The following is an 18389-nucleotide window of genomic DNA, read 5'->3' on the forward strand; positions in this document are numbered from 1 at the left end:
AGCCAATAGGTCTGCCCCCTGACAGATCTAAGATGTCCTGTGAATCTTCTCAAGCTTGTCCTAGAGTCAGGCCTCTTTGCTCTTTCTTACTAGAAGGGACATGGTGTAGGCAAAATGGCATGAGAGATGGGAAGAGAACTGTCTTTTATGATTACATCTGGTCAGTTATGAGTGTTTCTCCAAGAATCTGGAGCTGATAACCGTAGAGTCATACTGGACCAGCCCTTGAAATCTGTATCATTCGGTCCTAGGAGGGTGCAGAAGCCAATCCTCCATTTTACAGGGGCCCAGGGAGGGAGTGTCTTTTTAGGTCACACTGAAAGCCAGTGGCAGAACTTGGATGCTGTAACTCTGATCTTGTGTTGAGTTTAGTTCTTTGGCATCTTTGTCCAGCAGGCATTGCTCTGAGGAACAAATGAATAAATGAGATGATGGAGGACTTGGCCTCTGGACTCAGCACTTAGCAGGCTATTTTCCCAGCAGTTGTGTTAACACATATAGAGTGGTTTCTTTTCTCCTTTTTCAGACCGGGCTGCTTGTGCAAATGGAGCCTTCGTCGAACCAGTCTGTTGTTCCTTTCTGCCCATTTGTCAAGTTGTTGGAAATGGAGTCTTAGAAGGCTTTGTTATCTACAAAGGCTTCTATCATTGGGCCTGCTGTGTTGGGGTTCCCAGGTGACCCCCAGAGTCCAGGAAGGACCTGAATCCTGAAATGCTGAGGATGGGAGTGGATGGCTTGGAGGTCTGGGTGCTGGATGGGTGGAGGACTGGGCATTTGCTGGGCCTGCTGGGTTCCCAAGGGGAGCAAGCAGTGCCTCCCCCAAGATTACCCTTGAAAAGAGGAGCAGGGCTCAGAGACCCTAGGTTCTTATGGAAAGGAGCAGGTTGAGAGGCTTGGAGTGGGGATGTGCGCCTGCTGGGTGGCAGGGAGAGTTATGGCTCCGCATAGCTGCATATCCACTTCCCAAGTTCATCCAGGACCACTGGAGTCCCTTCTAAAAGGCAACAGATGGCCTGCAGTGCAGGCTTAGGAAAGCAGTAGCAAGCATTCATATTGGGAGCACAATCTGAGGGTTGCGGTTATTTAAATAGCAGCTAGGCCTGATAGGGAAGTGTGGCCCTATGGCTGCCTGACCAGCAGCACATGGTGACATCTCATTCCAAACCTGGAGCCTTGGGAACCAGCCTTGGAACACAGGCATATACCTTCCCCTAAGTATTCTTATCCAAGAACATCCTGGATACAATATGGTAGAAGATGGGGCTGGGCCAGAGAAGGTATAGTGCCCTAGATCATTGGGAAGGCTATGGTTGTGTCTGAATGTGTGTGTGGGTAGGTGGGGGCACGGGCAGATCACACCTTTCACATCTCCAGTCTTGTGTGTATAGGTTAAGGTGAAGGATACAAGCTCTGGAGTCAGACAACCCAGGTTCAAATCCTGGCTCTACCACTTACTTGTTGTATATTTCGGGCAAGTCATTCCCCCTCTGTGCCTCAGTTTCCTCGTTTATAAAATGAGGATATCCTATCTCATAGAGTTATTGTGAGGATTAAATTCATGTGTAGGCTGTATCTAGTAAGAGCCCAATAAACCCTGGCTCTTATTTCTGTTGTTTTGCACAGCAACACTTCCCGTCAATCTGTCTTATGGGTCCTAGGACTGGGGTCAGTGGCACCTTCACAAGTTCACTGCTTTTGCTGCATTTCAGAGGAGATCTGGGTCTGAAGCAGGCTGGGCCTGGGGCAGCATGGACCAGTAGAGTGAGCCCAGGCTTATGCGCTCAGGTAGACTTGGGTTTGATACTACTTCTTGGTCAAGTGACCTCACATTTCCTAACCTCAGTTTTCCCATCTGTAAAATGGGACGATTTTTATCTCATAGAGAAATTAGGAGAGTTAGACGAGAGAACATATGAAAGTCTCTGCTCCCTGACTGCAGAGTAGTCGGCTCTCAATGGTTGACGTGGGTTTGTTCCTTTTTGCTGTTCAGAATTTCATTCTACCTGTTGTTTGTATGGCAGTAATAATAACATCAATAATAGTAGTAACCCTCCTGTGTATAGTAGTTTATTAATTATACATGGTTTATGTGTATCATCACATGTAACCTTTACAGCAGCCCTGTGAAATACATGATATTATTATCCCCACTTTAAAGATGAGGAAACTGAGGCACAGAGGGGACAGGTGGCTACCTCACCCTGGTGATTTTTGCAGAGGGCACCCCTTTCCAGCCGAGCAGAGGCGGAAGCTCACTTGAGTCTGGGGGGCTTCTGTGCTTATGCAAATGGTGAGTGCTAATCGCTTTGCTAATAGGAAACACAGGGGCAGATAGGATCTGCAGCAAAGCGGAAAGACCTTCCAGAAAAGCAGAGCTGGGAGAGACCCCAGAGAAATCTGGGAAGACGATAAGGCACTGCCCCGAGAGCTTGCAGTGCTGCGGGAGGGCGGGCGCTGGGGCACAGTGGGGCTCCCGGAGCCGCATCTGGTCCTGGGGGCCTGAGTCCAAGAGAGGCAGGGGCTGTGTAGTTAACCAGCTGTCTTGTACAGAGAGAAGCCTGTACAGCAGGAACCGTTTCTCTGAGCCAGGCCCGCTTGCCAGGCAGCCTAGGCTAGCCCAGAATTCCTAGAAACTTCCTCTTTGCTCTGCCCTGTGCTGGGTCCTGGTGTTAATCTAGACATGTCTCAGCTCTGCCTTCCAGGAGAAGAATTCAGCCAGACTGAGTACCTGGGCTCTGGACCCAGACTGCTTAAATCTCATTTCTGCCACTTACTTTCTGTGTGACCTTGGGCAAGTCATTCAATCTCTCTGTGCTGCAGTTTCCTCCTCTGCAAACCGGGGACATTATATGATATTAATGATGTTGTAATGAGGATTAAGTGAATTAATCTGTGCAGGGTGCTTAGGAGAGTGTCTAAGACATAACAAGTTTTGGACAAATGATAGGTATTATATTTTCAAAAGATAATGAAATTTGACAAAGTCCCTCTCTTGCTTAAGCCCTTTCCATAGCATCCCATTGCCCACAGGCTGAAGTGCAATCTTAGTGCCATGTTCTACTTCTGGCCCTTGCTCACGCACCAGCTTCACCCTCCCCTGACCCACTACCCTTCAGCCACCCCAAACAACCTGTGTTTTCCCGAATGTACCATACACTTTTGCCTCTGGCCTTTGTGTATATTTTTCTCTTGCATTGGAATTCCCCCTTCCCAAACCACACACCCCCTGTTTGTTTGGCTGTTACCAAGAAAGTTTTTTCTGATGCCCATCAGATTTTGACACTACACGTGGGTTCTCATGGCCTTATGTGTTCCACAATTCCGGCACTTACTACTATGTTGATATTGTTCAGGGTCTGTCTCCCCCTTAGACTGGGTCCCCTCTCTTTCCCCAGTGTACAGAGCAATTCCTGACCAGAGGAGGTTTCACAACGTTTTTTGAATGAATCTAGAGGGAGACATAGACACATACCCCAAGCTCTCTGTCTTGAGGTCCTGTGTAGTTTCTACAGAAGAGATGAAACAACCTGAGAACATGCAGCTTGATAGGGAGCGGAGAGAGGTAGATATAAGAGTATACTCTTAGGACAAATAGACCAGAGTTTGAATCTTGGCCCAGCTACTTGTGAGCTGTGTGACTCTGGGCAAATTAGGTAACCTACCTGAGCTTCAATTTCCTCCCTGGTAAGATGGAAATAATAATAGAGACTTGAGCATGAAATGAAATAATGATGTAAAGTTTTACACCATGTTTGGCACATAGTAAAGGCTATTAAATGGTGACCATCTACTTCATCATCATCATCATCAACATCATCCATGCCTGAAGCTGCCTACTATCTGTGCTGCCTTTACCAACAATCGTCAGATGTGGGAACCTGCATCCAGAGGTGGAAAAGCATCTCTCTGGGCACTTCCCAGAAGCCTCAGCCTTTCACAGTGTCAGCAAGGAGAAGCCATTCTGAAAATCTACATCAGAGACAAAGCCATCTGGTTGATTGGACATCTACCTGTTTGCCCTGCAGAATCCAACCATTTCCAAGACCTCTCTGGCTTCTAGATTCTAAGATTTGGTCCCATGAATTCTAGAATTTTGTTTTACTCTGTCTTTGGGATCCTACTGCACTCTACCTGCTACTGTTGAGCAAACTCCAACTCATGGCGACCCCATGTGTGCAGAGCAGAACTACTCCATAGGGTTTTCAAGACCATGGTCTTTTGGAGGAAGATCACCATGCCTTTCTTATTCACCATGCACTTCTGCGTGGATTTGAACCACCGACCTTCTAGTTAGCAGTCGGGTGCTTAACTGTTTGTGCCACGCAGGGACACCTCCACTGCATTCTACCATATGATTAAAGCCACATTGTGTATGGATAGATGCCAGTATTCATTCATTCATTCAAAAGTTACTGAGCACTTATTGTCTGTGGCTGGAATTGGGGTTACCAAGACTATTATGATACAGTGTGCTGGCCTGAAAACTGCTCATGGTCTAGAGAGGAAGACAGAGATGTAAACGGGCAATTAAAGACCAGTTGTCGGAGTCTTGGAAGAGGTCAGGGGCTGTGGGAGCACCAAGGGGGCACTCAACAACCCCCATCCGTGTGTTGAGCCCTTTGCCCTTGTCAGATGCAATGCTAAGGGGTCTTTATGTAGTATGCCATTTAGTCCTTACAAGAAGCCTGGAGGTAGGTAGGAATGTTATACCCATCTGAATTAGTTTCCTATTGCTATAACAAATTACCACAGATTTAGTGGCTTAAACCAACACAAATTTGTTACATTACAGCTGTGGCTGTCAGAAGTCCAAAACTAGTTTCATTGGGCTAAAATCAAGGTGTTAGCAGGGCTGGTGCCTTCTGGAGGCTCTGAGAGGAGAACCAATTCCTTATCTTTTTGAAAGCTTCTAGAAGCCACCTGCATTCCATGGCTCATGGTCTCTTCCTGCATCACTTCAACCTCTGCTTTTGTCATTATATCGCCTACTCTCACTCTGGCCCTTCTGCCTCCCTCTTGTAGGGACTCTTGTGATAATTCAGGATAATCTCCCCATCTCAATATCCTTAACTTACTCATATCTGTAAAATCTCCTTTCCACATAAGGAACATATCCATAGAGGCTTAGGTCATAAAAAAAAAAAAAAATTTTTTTTATAGGTCATAAAAAAAAATTTTTTTATAGGTCATAAAAAAAAATTTTTTTTTTAATTAATAAAAATCAAACCTGTTGCCATTGAGTTGATTCTGACTCACAGCTGCCACATCATCTTATAGATGAGAACACCAGGGCTTAGGACGGTTAAGGAACTTACCTAAAGTCATGCAGCCAGTTACCAGCAGATACAGGATTTGCTGGTCTCAGGCTTCAAGCTCTTTACCTCAAAGCAGGAAGACTGCTGGTGCAGGTGAACCTTGAACCAGGTTTTGAAGAATGTACAGGAGCTATCAAAGGGTGTATCAGACAGGGGAATTGTGTGTGCAAAAGGATAGTGGCAAAAACAAGCTCAACACTCAGTGTGTTTTGGAGGCCATAAGTTGCTCAGATGGATTGGAGCGTAGCATGTGAGGAAAGGTGAGATGGGACAGGATCATGGAGAGCCCCACGGAGCAGGATAAGTCACTTGGAATTCAACCTGAAAGGTGTGAAGAACCATTGGACAATTTTACCTGTATGTCCTGGGTCAAATTCCTGTCCTCTCTGAACCTCAATTTCCAGTCAAGGGAAGTGGTAGACCAGTTCTCCTGCTGTGAGTGTGGCTCTGCCTTCCTTCTGTTCACCCTTTCCACCACTGCCTGGTCTGGTCCCATCCATCCCTGGGCAGAAATGAGAGCTAGATGAACTGCCCCCTTCCCCCACCCCCAGGACAGCAACGGTTTCCAAATATCTGCCTGTTGAAATAATGTTCTCTGGGCGCTGGGCCTCCCTCCCTCCCTCGCATTCCTGGGCGAGCCTGCCTGTTTGGCTTGCTCGGACAAATATTGACTTTCTCTGTCCTTCTCACTCTGGGTCTGTTTAAAAGGCATCAATCTTTGCTGGGGCGTGAGCTCCCTCTCCGTAACCTGTGGCCTCTGTGGTCCTATCTGGGCAGGGAGTGGTGGGGAGGGGCACCCAGGCTCTGGGGATACCACTTTCTAGCTTGGCTGCAATATTGAGACTTTTAATGGAACGCCATTACTCGTCAGGTGTTTTACGTATGAAAATAACAGCCCCATTTACTGAACATCTACTACTGCCAGTCAAGCCTATGGCAGGCATGGCATAAACACCAAGGCCCTTGATGCACATTTCTCCAGACTTTGCAATAAGCAGGCAAAATTTATTCATAATTGTATTAGTTTCCTATGGCTGCTGTAACAAAATAGCACAAACCAGATGGCTTATAAGAACAGAAATTTATTGTCTCACAGTTCAGGAGGTCAGGAGTTTGAATTCAGGGTATTGGCAAGGCCATGTTCTCTCTGAAGGCTCTAGGGGAAGATCTTTTCTCTTCTCTCCTGGCTTCTGGTAGCCTCAGGTTTTCCTTGGTTTGTAGCTGCAGCATAACTCTTGTCATATGGCCATTTTTCCTGTCTCTCTGTGTCTCTTTTTCTCCTCTTTTATAAGGATACCACTAAGATGGGAACAGGGCCCACTTTACTCCAGCATGACCTCATGTTCATTTAACTGATCACTTCTTCAAAGGCCCTATTTCCAACCAGGGTCACATTCACAGGTACTAGAGGCTAGGACTTTGACATATCTTTCAGGGGGCACAGGTCAATTCATAACAATTCTCAGCCTCCACTGCTACCATCTGGTTCCAAGACACCATCATCTCACCCCTGAATTATTAAATTAACCTCCTATCTGGTCTCTTTGCTTTGGCCCTTATTCCCTTTGGTCCGTTCTCAACATCGGAGCCAGAGTGATCCATTAAAATGTGCCTCAGATCATGTTACACGGGTGCCCCTAGCCTTCCAATGGCCTCTCATCTATTTAGAGTAATACTCAAACTCTTACAATGGTTTAAAAGTCCCTCATGATCTGTCCCCACTCCTTCCTGCCTTGACCTCCCTCCTTCCTCTCCCTTTCTCGCTCACTCAATGTTCTGCTCCAGCCACACAGGCCTCCTGGCTGCTTCTCAGCCATGTTTGTCCCACTCCTCCCACTCCCACCCAAGGACCTGGCAGACCCTCTCTCTCTCACCTCTTTGCTGTTTTTGCCCAAATGTCACATCCTCAGTGAGGCCATTCCTGGACCTCCTGGTTTCAAATGAGCCCCCTGGCCCCAGGATCCCTCTCCCTCTACCATGCTTATCAGTCTCTGTAGCTCTTCCTACCATCTGTTGTTGCTGTTAGCTGCCATTGAGTTGGCTCCCAACTCATGGTGACCCCATGCACAGCAGGATTGGACCATCGTGATGCCTAGGATTTCCATTGGCTGAGGTTTTGGGAGTTGATCACGAGACCTTCCTTCCTAGTCTGTCTTAGTTGGAAGCTCTGCTTAAACCTGTTCCGCGTCATAGCAACCCCCAAATCTCCACCTCCGATGGCTGCACTTGAGGTGCATTGCCCAGGAATCAAACCCACGTGTCCCACATGGAACTTGAGAATTTTACCACTAAACTACCACTGCCTCCTCCTACCATCGAACACACCATATATTTTAATTATTTATTAAATATACAAAAAGCCTACAGGGCATTTTGTCTGTCTTATTCATGCTGCATTGTGGATCTACAACAGCACTGGCACATATAAAAGCCATGATAAATATTTGTTGAGCTAATGTTTGAAACCCCATTTCATAGATGAGGTTAGTGGGGTTATTAAGTGTAATAACTAATATTTATCGCGGGCTGTCTGAGCACTTCACATAGACTAGCTTACTAAATGCTCCCAACCAATCCACAAGGTGGGCCTGTTCTTATCCCTTTTTCACGGAAGAAGGAACTGAGGATGGAGTGGCGGTACAAGAATGAGTCCTGGCTGGATTGCCTCCCAAAGTCCATTGCTCTCGACCTCTCCATGCCGCGTCCAACGGGGTGTGCCGCAAATGCCAACGGTGGGTAAGCTGGTGTCAGGCTGGTGCAGCTTCACTCCCCACGCCCCCGCCACTTCCTGTCCTCCCCACCCGTCTCAAGGACGCCCACGTGCACTGTCGCTCAGATTCGTCTTTGTTGATTCGTCTCAGGGCATTTGGACAGGCTTCTTCTCCTTCCGCCGCTCCCTGCCTCCAGTCTCAATCCTTCCACCCACACTGCTGCCCCATGAATCACCGTTAGACGCACCTCCGTCTCTCTTTTGTTCATAGCTCCATGGGACTAGGTCTAAATTTCCTCCTGGATTTCAAAGTCCCGTGTGATCTGGGGGCAAGAGACCTGTCCCCTCCCCCATTCCCTTTCTCTCTCAACTAGGGCTCCCCCATAGTTTTCCCGACCAACTCCGTAACCGTTCCCTCCTCCGCTTTTGGGGTGCCTTCTCTTATTTTCTTAATCTAGCTAAATCTTTTTCCTCTTTTATTTTCAAAAAATTTGAAGAACAGAAAAGTTGTAAGAAGCACAGAATGAACACTCCTATACCTTTTACTTTGATTTACTACTCATTAACATATTCCGTCCCTCCTTCTCCGCCTCTCCTAAACCATTTGTAAGGAAATATCAGACTTCACCCCTCAAACTTCAGCACCTGTCTCTTAAAAAGGACATTCTTCTACACAGCCACAATATAATTATTGCACTAAAATTTTAACTTTGATATTGTACTATTATCTAATGTTATTGTTGTGTGCCCTGGAGTCAGCTCTAATTCATAGGACAGAGTAGAACTGCCTTACAGGGTTTCCAAGGCAGTAATCATTAGGGAAGCAGACTGCCACATCGTTTTCCCATGGTGGGCTGGTGGATTCAAACCATCGACTTTTCAGCCAGCAGCCAAGCAAGTAACCACTGTGCCCCCAGGGCTCCTTACTATTATCTAATATACAGCTCATATTCAAATTTTCCCAATTTTCTAAATAATATCCTTTGTGACGTTTTGTTGTAAATCCACATCCCATCAAGAATCGTACATTGCATTCAGTTTCGTGTCTTTTCAGCCTCCTTTAATCTGGAAAAATGCACAACCTTTTTTTTTTTGACCATCTTTCATGACATTGACATTTTTGAGGAGTCTAGATCAGTTGTTGTTTAGCAAAATGTCCCTTGATTTGGATTTGTCTGAGTGTTTCCTCATGATGAGATTCAAGTTAACCATTTGGCAGGACTATGCCCCCCCCCCCCCAGCCTGCAGCTTCCCTCTGGATCATCCCACCCACCTGGCTCCCCTATGCTTCACCCTTGTTGTGGTTGTTAGGTGCCGCTGAGTCAGTTCCGACCCATAGCCACCCTGTGTACCACAAAATGCTTCACCTTTAGGGCTCATCAAATCTTGCCAGCATGTCTCCACTCATCCCCTACACCACCTGCTGGGTCAGCAAGATGTTCTGCTCTGGCACCAAGGGACTGGAATGAGAGTAGGCCCACCAAGAAGGCATGAGAGAACTAGAAACTCTTCATTTGGAGAGAAATAAGAGGCAATGGTTTGCTCCTCAAGTGGCTTTTAGCAGCAGAATCTTCTGTTCAAACACATCTTACATGGAAAAACAATGGAGAATGGCCCTGGTCTTATCGAAGGTGTGTGCGTGTGCATGCGTGCGTGTGCATGCGTGCGTGTGCATGCGTGTGTGTGCACACAGGTATGTGCTTGGGCTTGAGCTCCTGCCACTGAGTTTCCCTCTCTGCTACAGAGCATCCTCTGGAGATTTTCATACAGCATCTGGGGTTCTACCGATCCAAGGGAGCGAAATCCCACGTACATCCGTGAGATTTACCGTGTGCCTGGTTTGGGACTGGGCCCAGGGGAAGAGGGATTGAGGATGGCATAGCACAGTGGCTTTGGAGTCAGGTCTGGCTTCTTTCTCATCCCTACCCTGTCTCTTTCTGGCTGTGTGGTCCTGGGCAAGTTACTTAACGCTCCTAAGCCTCAGTTTCCTAATCTGTAAAATGGGGATAATAATGGTATCTACCTGCACATGTTCTTGTGAAGATGAAATGCAGTCATGCCTGTGAGGGCCTGGCACATAACAGATGGATGTCTCTAAGTGGAGTGAGGAGAGGAGGGAGGGGGTTCCACAGGCTGGGATGCTGAGCTCTCTTGCCCGGCTGGGCAGGTCCAAGTCTCAGGAATGAATTGTCAGAACAGTTGTTTCTGATACGCAGAAGGCTCGTTACTTTCCGTTCCAAGCCTGTCATTCTGCGGTGGAATGAACTGTGGCTTTCATAGCAGATGCAGTGGATTAAGGCTGGGAGGAGTTTCCAGGTCAGCCCCTGTTAGTGACTTTGGGAGGAAAGACCTTCAGAGCTAGTGAGGGAGCAGGGATGGGAGGAGCCCTAATTCACAGCAGCCTCTGCCTTGGTGCTTACCCCACCTCGTGCTTGGAGACCATGGCAGATTGTCCAGATGTGAGAGAGGAGTTGGTCCCACAGCTCAGCAGTTGAGGAGTCTGAGCTCTAGTCCTGGCTCACCACTGACTCTGTGTGAACCAGGGTGTCACTCTTTGGCTCCCGGCCTAGTTTTCTCATCTCTAAATTGGGTGTGTGTGTTTACTGGATTCATTTATTCATTCACCAATATTAGCTGAGCACCTAGTATGTACTAGGTGCTGGGATATAATGATGAACAATAGAAACAAGGCCCCTACCCTTGTAGAACTTACATCCTAATGGAAGAGACATACAAAGAAATAGTTAGAACTGTGATGAATACTACAAAGGAGAGGTGCAGAGTGCTCTGAGTGTGACTGGTGAGGTGGGGAGAATCAGGGAAGACATCTCTGAGAAAGTAACATCTAAACCCAGGCCTGAAGGATATGTGGGAGTTGGTTATACAGAGGGAAGGAGGGTGCGTGTGCGCGCGCATGTGTTTGCATGTGTGAGGGTGGAAGAGAACTCTAGGTAGAGGGAACAGGATGTACAAAGGTCCAGGAGCAGAGAAAGCACAAATGATCTGCAAAGACTGTTTCAGCTGTGCCACCTGAGGGTCCTTGATAAAACCTCTCCAATCTCTTTGGATTCGTGGAAATAGGTCTCATAATGAATGGACTGCTCAGACCCAGCTTTCCTTTTCTCTGCTCTCTGTGGTCCCAAAGAGTAGAAGGGCAGGGAGAAGCTGAAGAAGGGAAGTTCGTATTCTCCCGAAAGCCTCATGAAGACATTCCTTGTATCTTGGGCCCTCTCTCCCATTGCTTCCCTAGCATAATGACAGATGTCTCACCAGAGCTGGGATTTTCTTATTTATTTGTCCTTCTGGCTTTTGCTTCCTTTTTCCTGTAAATATCTGCTGGGAGGAGAAAAACCTAGAGTTCTTGTTTTTAAACTTTTTGATTTTATGATCTGTGTCAAGTTGCCTCAGTTTCAGTGCAGGTGACTCCTCAGGCAACAACAATGAGGTGTGTGAGGGTCTTCCATGAAGTCATGGTCTCCAAAAGGGCCCACCCAGTTCTGAAAGTTGATGGAGGGCCCCTGCAAAGGCTGGAGCAGGTAGAAGGCAATGATTAGAGGGGGTGGCAGTGATCACAGTCAGGAGATTGGGTGGTTGAGAACCTTGCCCTCAGTCCTGTCCTGGTATTAGGGTGGATGTGGATGATGGCAAGAGGAGAGGGGTGAAGAGAGATGAAGTTCCGAGGCTGGGCCCGGCTGTAATTCTGTGCAGGGCTGAGCTGGGAGGAGACCAGAAGATTATCTTGGATTGGTTGGTTACAAGGTGCTGCTGTTGGCGCCCTGGGGACTGACACCATGGGAAAACAGCTCCAGCAGCCCCCTGACAACACCCGAGGGACCAGGGGCTGGTGCCTGAAGCCCCATTGTGCTTTTGTACATGGCCAAGAGGGCTGAATGCACCCACTATAGCTGAGTCTGCCCTTTGCTCAGGGCTGCAGGCAGAAAGCTCTTAAGGGGCTCATCTAGAAAGCTGAATGGGAGAGAGGAGTCTGCACAGGGCAGCCTGTTATCATCTGCTAAAATCTGTGGAGAGAGAGGACCTGGGTAGGGGGTGGTTCATGGATTCGGTTTTGGGGACCTCTAAGGAATTGACAGGTCCTTGGGTGGTGCAAATGGTTTGCACTCAACTGCTAACCTAAAAGTTGGCAGTTTGAACCTACCAATTGGTACCATGGAAGAAAGGCCTGGCAATCTGCTTCCATAAATATTACAGTCAAGAGAACCCTATGGAGCAATTCTACTTTGCAACATATGGGGTTACCATGAGTTGAAATTGACTCGACAGCAACGGGCTTGTTTTTTTTTTAGGGACTGCTTTCCATCCTGAAAAATTGTCAGAATGGTTTGAGGGTGAGGAACTGGAAGACTTGGCTTCCACCAGCCTCTCCAAGGGCTGGTCAGTTCTAGGGTACACTGATGGAGGATGAGTGCCCCTTCGTCCAACCTGCCTGAGTCTCTGCTGTGTTGGTAGGTGCATTACTTCAGGTCCTTGCAGGCCTGGGCAGCCTAACTCAGTACAGATCCATCCAGCTCAGTAGATCAGTTCAGCCCAGCCTAGCTACACCTCTGCTAATCTGTACTCTACCTAACGCTCCTCGAGGTAACTTGACTCAATGTGATCCAAGTCAACACAGCCCAGAAACTCAGCACAAACTCTCCCTTCCACGTAATTCAATGAAGCCGTTTTAAATTCAACTTCAGATGATTGACTCCAACCCACCAAACTCAACCCAATTCAATTAAATTTAGTTCAATCTACCCCAGGTCTATCCAGCTAGTACCTCAACTCAGTTCAGCACAAATCAATTACACTTTAAATTAGTCTCAAATCAACCCCTCTTGTCTCAACTCAACATGACTCAGATCAATACAGTCCAACCTAATTGAGTCCAACATAATTTAACTTAGCTCAGCTTGGCACAGTTCTCCCCAGCCCAGTCCAAGTCTGCTGGGAAAAGACTAGTCCTGCTCTGCCCAGATTATTCCAGCCTGGTACAAAAAATTCAGTCTAATTTGGATCAACCCAGTTTGACTCAAGTAGGCACAACTAAGGTTTTCTAGATTTGATATAACTTGTCTCAGTGCTTGACACACAGTAGATGCTCAATAAATATTTGTTAAATGAATTGTTGAATAAACCTTTCCTGACCCAAGTTAGGAAACCATGGTGGCGTAGTGGTTAAGTACGTAGGGTTGGCAGTTTGAATCCGCCAGGCGCTCCTTGGAAACTCTATGGGGCAGTTCTACCCTGCCCTATAGGGTCGCTATGAGTCGGAATCGACTCGACGGCACTGGGTTTGGTTTGGACCCAACTTAACCCAACACTATTTAACTCAAATTATCAGTCTTAATTTGATTGAATTCTATAGCCTCATACCAGCAATCCAGATTGTAAACATTTCATATATTTATTCAGCTATGTGCTGGGAAGGATCCTGATGCTGAGAGTATCTCTGCCCTCCTCGAGTTTACATTAGAGAGAGAGACAGAAATAAAATACAAATATATAAACATGTATATGTAGGTATATGTTATAATATTAGGTAGTGATCAGTGTGGTGAAAACAAATACAGCAGGGCAGCGGGGTAGAGAACAATGGGATGGAGTAGCGGTGCAGTGCTGGCCATTCAGAGATGTGCTGGGTAACCGTACATGTGCGGATTGTTCAAATGGCAAGTGTTTTGTTACCTATAGATTAACCACAAAACAAAATTAAAAAAAGATACAGTGATCGTAGAAAGCCTCATAGAAAGCCTCTCTGAGGAGATGATGTTTGACCAGAGACCTGCGTAAAGTGAAGGAGGGAGCCCTGTGATTATCTGGGGTATGTATTTAAAAAAAAAAAAAATCTGTTAGCATCGAGTTGATTCTGACTCATAAGGACCCTATAGGACAGAGCAGAACTGCTCCATAGGGTTTCCAAGGAGTGGCTGGTGGATTCAAACTGCAAACATTTTGGTTAGCAGCACCAGCTCTTAACCACCGGATATAGCAAGTGCAAAAGCCCTGAGGCAGGCATGAGTTTGGTGTATTCAAGGGATTAGGAAGCCCAGTAGGGTATGGGTAGAGAAGTGTGAGACCCAAAAGACTCATTTAAAGTCTGTCTCTCCTGCTAGTGTGTTAGCTGTGAGTTGGGACTGTCTTGTACACCACACCATATTTCCTGCTTCTGGCACATACTTGACACACCTTGTGTGGCACACACACACAAAGAATATTTTTTGAATGAATGAATGGACTCACCTGAACTTAATGCAAATTGATTTTATCCTAATCAGTTCAATTAAAATCAGTACACTTTAATTCAGCTCAACTTTCTTTTTTTTTTTACATTTAAAACAATTGTCACCTCCACTCTGACAAAACTCTTGACTCCTATAAAAAAAAAAAAAAATTTTTTTTTTTTTTATAGCTTCTGGAAAATAAGGCTGCAATCCTGTGATTCGAAGAGGACAAATTCCCCTAACTTTCCTAAGCCTCAATGAACTCATCTATAAAATGGAAATAAGCAACATCTGCCTTGTCTCTTTCATAGGTGTTGTGAGGGGATAAATGATATTCGGAGTGTAGACAACCACGTGCTGGGTGGCCTTCCTGACCTTGGAGATGTGTAAGTGAAAGGAATGGAGGACAGATTGCATGCTGTCCATGGTCACCTCTGTTCATGATATTTCCACAAATTTATAGCCCCATGAGAATGTTTAAGACCCCAATATGATCAAGTCCCTCCCCAGGTTCAAGCCCTTCCAGGGATCCCCAGTGGATCGAAGACAAAGTTCAAAGTCCTCACCACAAGGCCTTCTTGATCTGGCCCCACCGTCCTCTGAAATCCCCTCTCTTTCCACCTCCTTCCCTTAACCTCTGTGCCCAGCTCTAGATAAGCTGCTTGCTGTCCTAGGGTTCTCTATCACCTCTGGGTCTCTGCAAATGTGGTTCTCTCTGCCTGGACTCCAATTCCTTACTACCTTTTTTTTTTTTTTTAATCTCAGATCCAGTAAGTTCTGTTAATTACATTCTCCTTATGGCAAACCAACATCCTCATTTTTCCTGAAAGGCTCAGCTCTTGTGCTATTGTATTTTATGATGTCCTTCCCTTTCATTCCCAATTCCTCCACCCATTTCTGTCTTCCCTGTAGGTATTTACTGTAATGAGTTTGGTGTATGACCTTGGAAATGCACATTTTTTTTGGAAAAATAGATGGTGTTGTTTTCTTTATGTATGTGTTTTTAATTTACATAAATGGTATTTTGCTTTAGAGCACCTTCTGTTTCTTATTTTTTTCCCACTTAGCACATGTTTTTAAGATCTATCCATGTCATCGTAGGTCTGTCTAGAATCTGGTTCATTGTCTCTAACTGCATATGTGCTGTCAGCATGCACCACACTTTCTTATCCACTTCCTGGTGACACCCAACTCCTTGGCACCACAAGCGGTGTGGTAATGAACATTCTTGTACCTTTCCCCTCAGGGACCAGGGCATGAGTTTCTTGGTGGTGAATACTCAGAGGAGGATTGCTGGGTCATAAGATACACCTGGATTTAATTTCACTGAGTCCTGCCTGGTGGCACCTCAGCAGTGCACAAGGGTTCAGGTTTCCCCAGGTCCTTGGCAGCATTTGGTATGATTCAGCTTCAACATTTCTGCCAGTCTGGTAGTAAAATGGTGTCTGATAGTTTTAATTTTCATATCTCTGATTGCTAGCGAGGTCGAGTGTCTGTCATATACTTGTTTGCCCTTTTGGCTTTCCCCTTCACTCTTTATCTGGGCTACATCCTGCTGGCTGTTGGTCCTTCACGTTTCAGCATGGACTCCTTCCCTGACTGCCTCTCCCTGGCTGTGTGTCCTGCCTCCTCTTTGCTCCTTTAATTCCATTGTAATAGGTCTTATCCTAGAGTGTTGTAATGCCTCTTTCCCCCACCAGATTGTGGTGTCCTTGCTGGTTGAATCTGGGTCTAATTCGCGTCTGTTTCTCTGGAGCTCAGCGTAGGGCCTGGGCCAATGAAAAAGCTAGTGAATGTTTGATGACTGAGTGACTGACTGGGGAATGAATGTTAAGTGGGATCTGCTAGGATAAATCATGAATCAATCAGTGTTGTGGTTTTGAAGGGTTGAGCAGTCATGCTGGCAGGGGGCAGCGTGGAGTCAGCAGAGGGCTAGGAACTGCAAGATTTATAATGGTGGGAAGGAAAACAGTTGCTGTTGAGTTGACTCTGACTCATGGCAACTTCATGAGTGTCGGAATAGAACTATGCTCCATAGGGTTTTCAATGGCTCATTTTTTCTGAAGTAGATCACCAGACCTTTCTTCCAAGGCACCTCTGGGTGGACTGAAACCTCCAAACTTTTGGTTAGCAGTTGAGTGACTTAACTGTTTGCACCATCCAGGGAAGGAAGTCTCCATGGGCTATACAGCTACATTCAGACTTTACAGGCAGAGCTGTAGGCATGAAACCCAGGTGGAGAGTTTCCTGAGCTTGGGGCTTTCGTTAGGTGTTTCTTTCTGGAGGAGCCAACCCTGGGGTGGCCATCCTCTTCTGAGCATGTAGAGGGAACTAGGAGCAGGGAGGGAACTAGGAGCAGGGAGAGGACCAGTCCTGAACTGGTGTCAGTCTCTACCTAACTTAATCATGCTTTTTGTTTTCTCTTGCCCCTCTGACCTAAGTCCAAGATGCATCTCCCTAACTCACTCTTAGCCTTTATCTTGGGGCCAAACCTGATGGGACTGTTCACATGCCCTTGGGCTTCAGGCCAGTGGCGCATCAAAAGCCCTCGCAGTTACTTGCAGCGGTGGTTGCTTCAGCTGAAGGATTCTCTTGGCGGCAGCCCTCTGCCCTGTGGCTGAGGTAATTCCCCACAAGAGTCTGCTCCCTTCTCTTCAGTGCCCTTCTTTTCCTTCCACATGGTTTGGCAGAGGCTGAAAGGCAGAAGATTATAGGCATGCAGTACAACCCCTCAAACCAGCGTGAAACCCCATGGTTGTCTTTTTCCACCCTCTGCCTCTACTTAGTTTTTCCTTTCTCTGAGGAACTGGGTTCCCAACATCTCCTCCTTCTCCAGGATCAATCAGTTGGCAGGGTGTTGTGGGAAATAAATTTGCATTCAGTCATGCCCAGGGCAACCATCATAAGCAGGGCCAGTGTTCCTGTCCTCAAGCCCAGACTCCATTCTGTTTAAAAGGCTTGGGGTTTACAGAACTAAGTGGACTAGAACATCACTTTTAATAGCACATTTGAACAGAATTTAATGAGGTTTTAAAACAGAACTATGAAGTGGTTTTTCTGCAAGGACTATTATTAATCATAAGAATAATCATAGCAAGCCATCACATTTGCTCAGCATGTTTCAGTATTCAAAACATCTTCACATTAGTCATCCCATTTGACACTCTTAACTCTCCTGGGAGGTCAGCAGGGCTGGTATTATCTTCCTTGTAGCTTAGAACCACGTGTGTTTCTCAGATGTCAATGGCCATGTGGATTAAAATGCAGATTCTGATCCAGGAGGTGTGGGGTTGGCCTGAGATTCTGCATTTCTAATGAGGTCCCAGGTGATGCTGGCTGTAAGTCCGTGAACCACACTTGAGTATGGAAGGCTCAGAATACTCAAGCTCAAAAAGGTTAAGTGACTTATCTAAGTGGCAAATCTGGAATTTGTTCTTTCTTCCTTCCCTTCCCTTCCTTCTTATCTTTCTTCCTGTAACACTAACCAAGCACCCACTATGTGGTGGACATGGTTCTAGGTGCAGATATGAGTGACACTAAAAATACTTAACAACAGGGTAAGATCAGATCATCAGATCACCAGCCGTGGCCTTGGGGCATTAAGGCATTAGTGGATGGATGCTGGCAGGGTCCCAGGGGACAGTGTGGTTGGCCAGGCAAAGAGGGCTCAATACAGAAGTCTGTCAGTATTCAGTATCCATTACATAGTAGTCCTGGGCACAAGGACAGTGGAGAAGCAGCAGTAGAGCTGCTGGCTTGAGGAGCTCACAGTACAGTGGGAGAGACAAACATGAATCCAAGAGGCTGGTAGAGAGTTCTGGTATCATCTGTAAGCTCCATGAGGGCAGGCCATTGCATTCATCTGCCCTCTTCACTGCTGTATGGTATCTTCAGTGCCTGGGCAGTGCCTGGTGCGTAGTTGACACTCCATGTATTTTCTCAGGGAATAAATGACTGGACAAGGGACGGGGGGCACAAATGAAGGAGTGATGAGTTCTACTTGGGGTGCAATGAGGTGGGGAGGAGCTGATCAAGGAGGGCTTCCCAGAGTAGGTGATGTTAATCTGAGTCATAAAGATTAGTGTGTATTTGTTAGGCAGATGCTGGGTGGCTGAGGGGGTGCACAGGTCTAGAGCACGTTCT

This window comes from Elephas maximus, chromosome 3 (genome assembly GCF_024166365.1).
Source record: "Elephas maximus indicus isolate mEleMax1 chromosome 3, mEleMax1 primary haplotype, whole genome shotgun sequence".
In the NCBI taxonomy this organism is placed as follows: Eukaryota; Metazoa; Chordata; class Mammalia; order Proboscidea; family Elephantidae; genus Elephas; species Elephas maximus.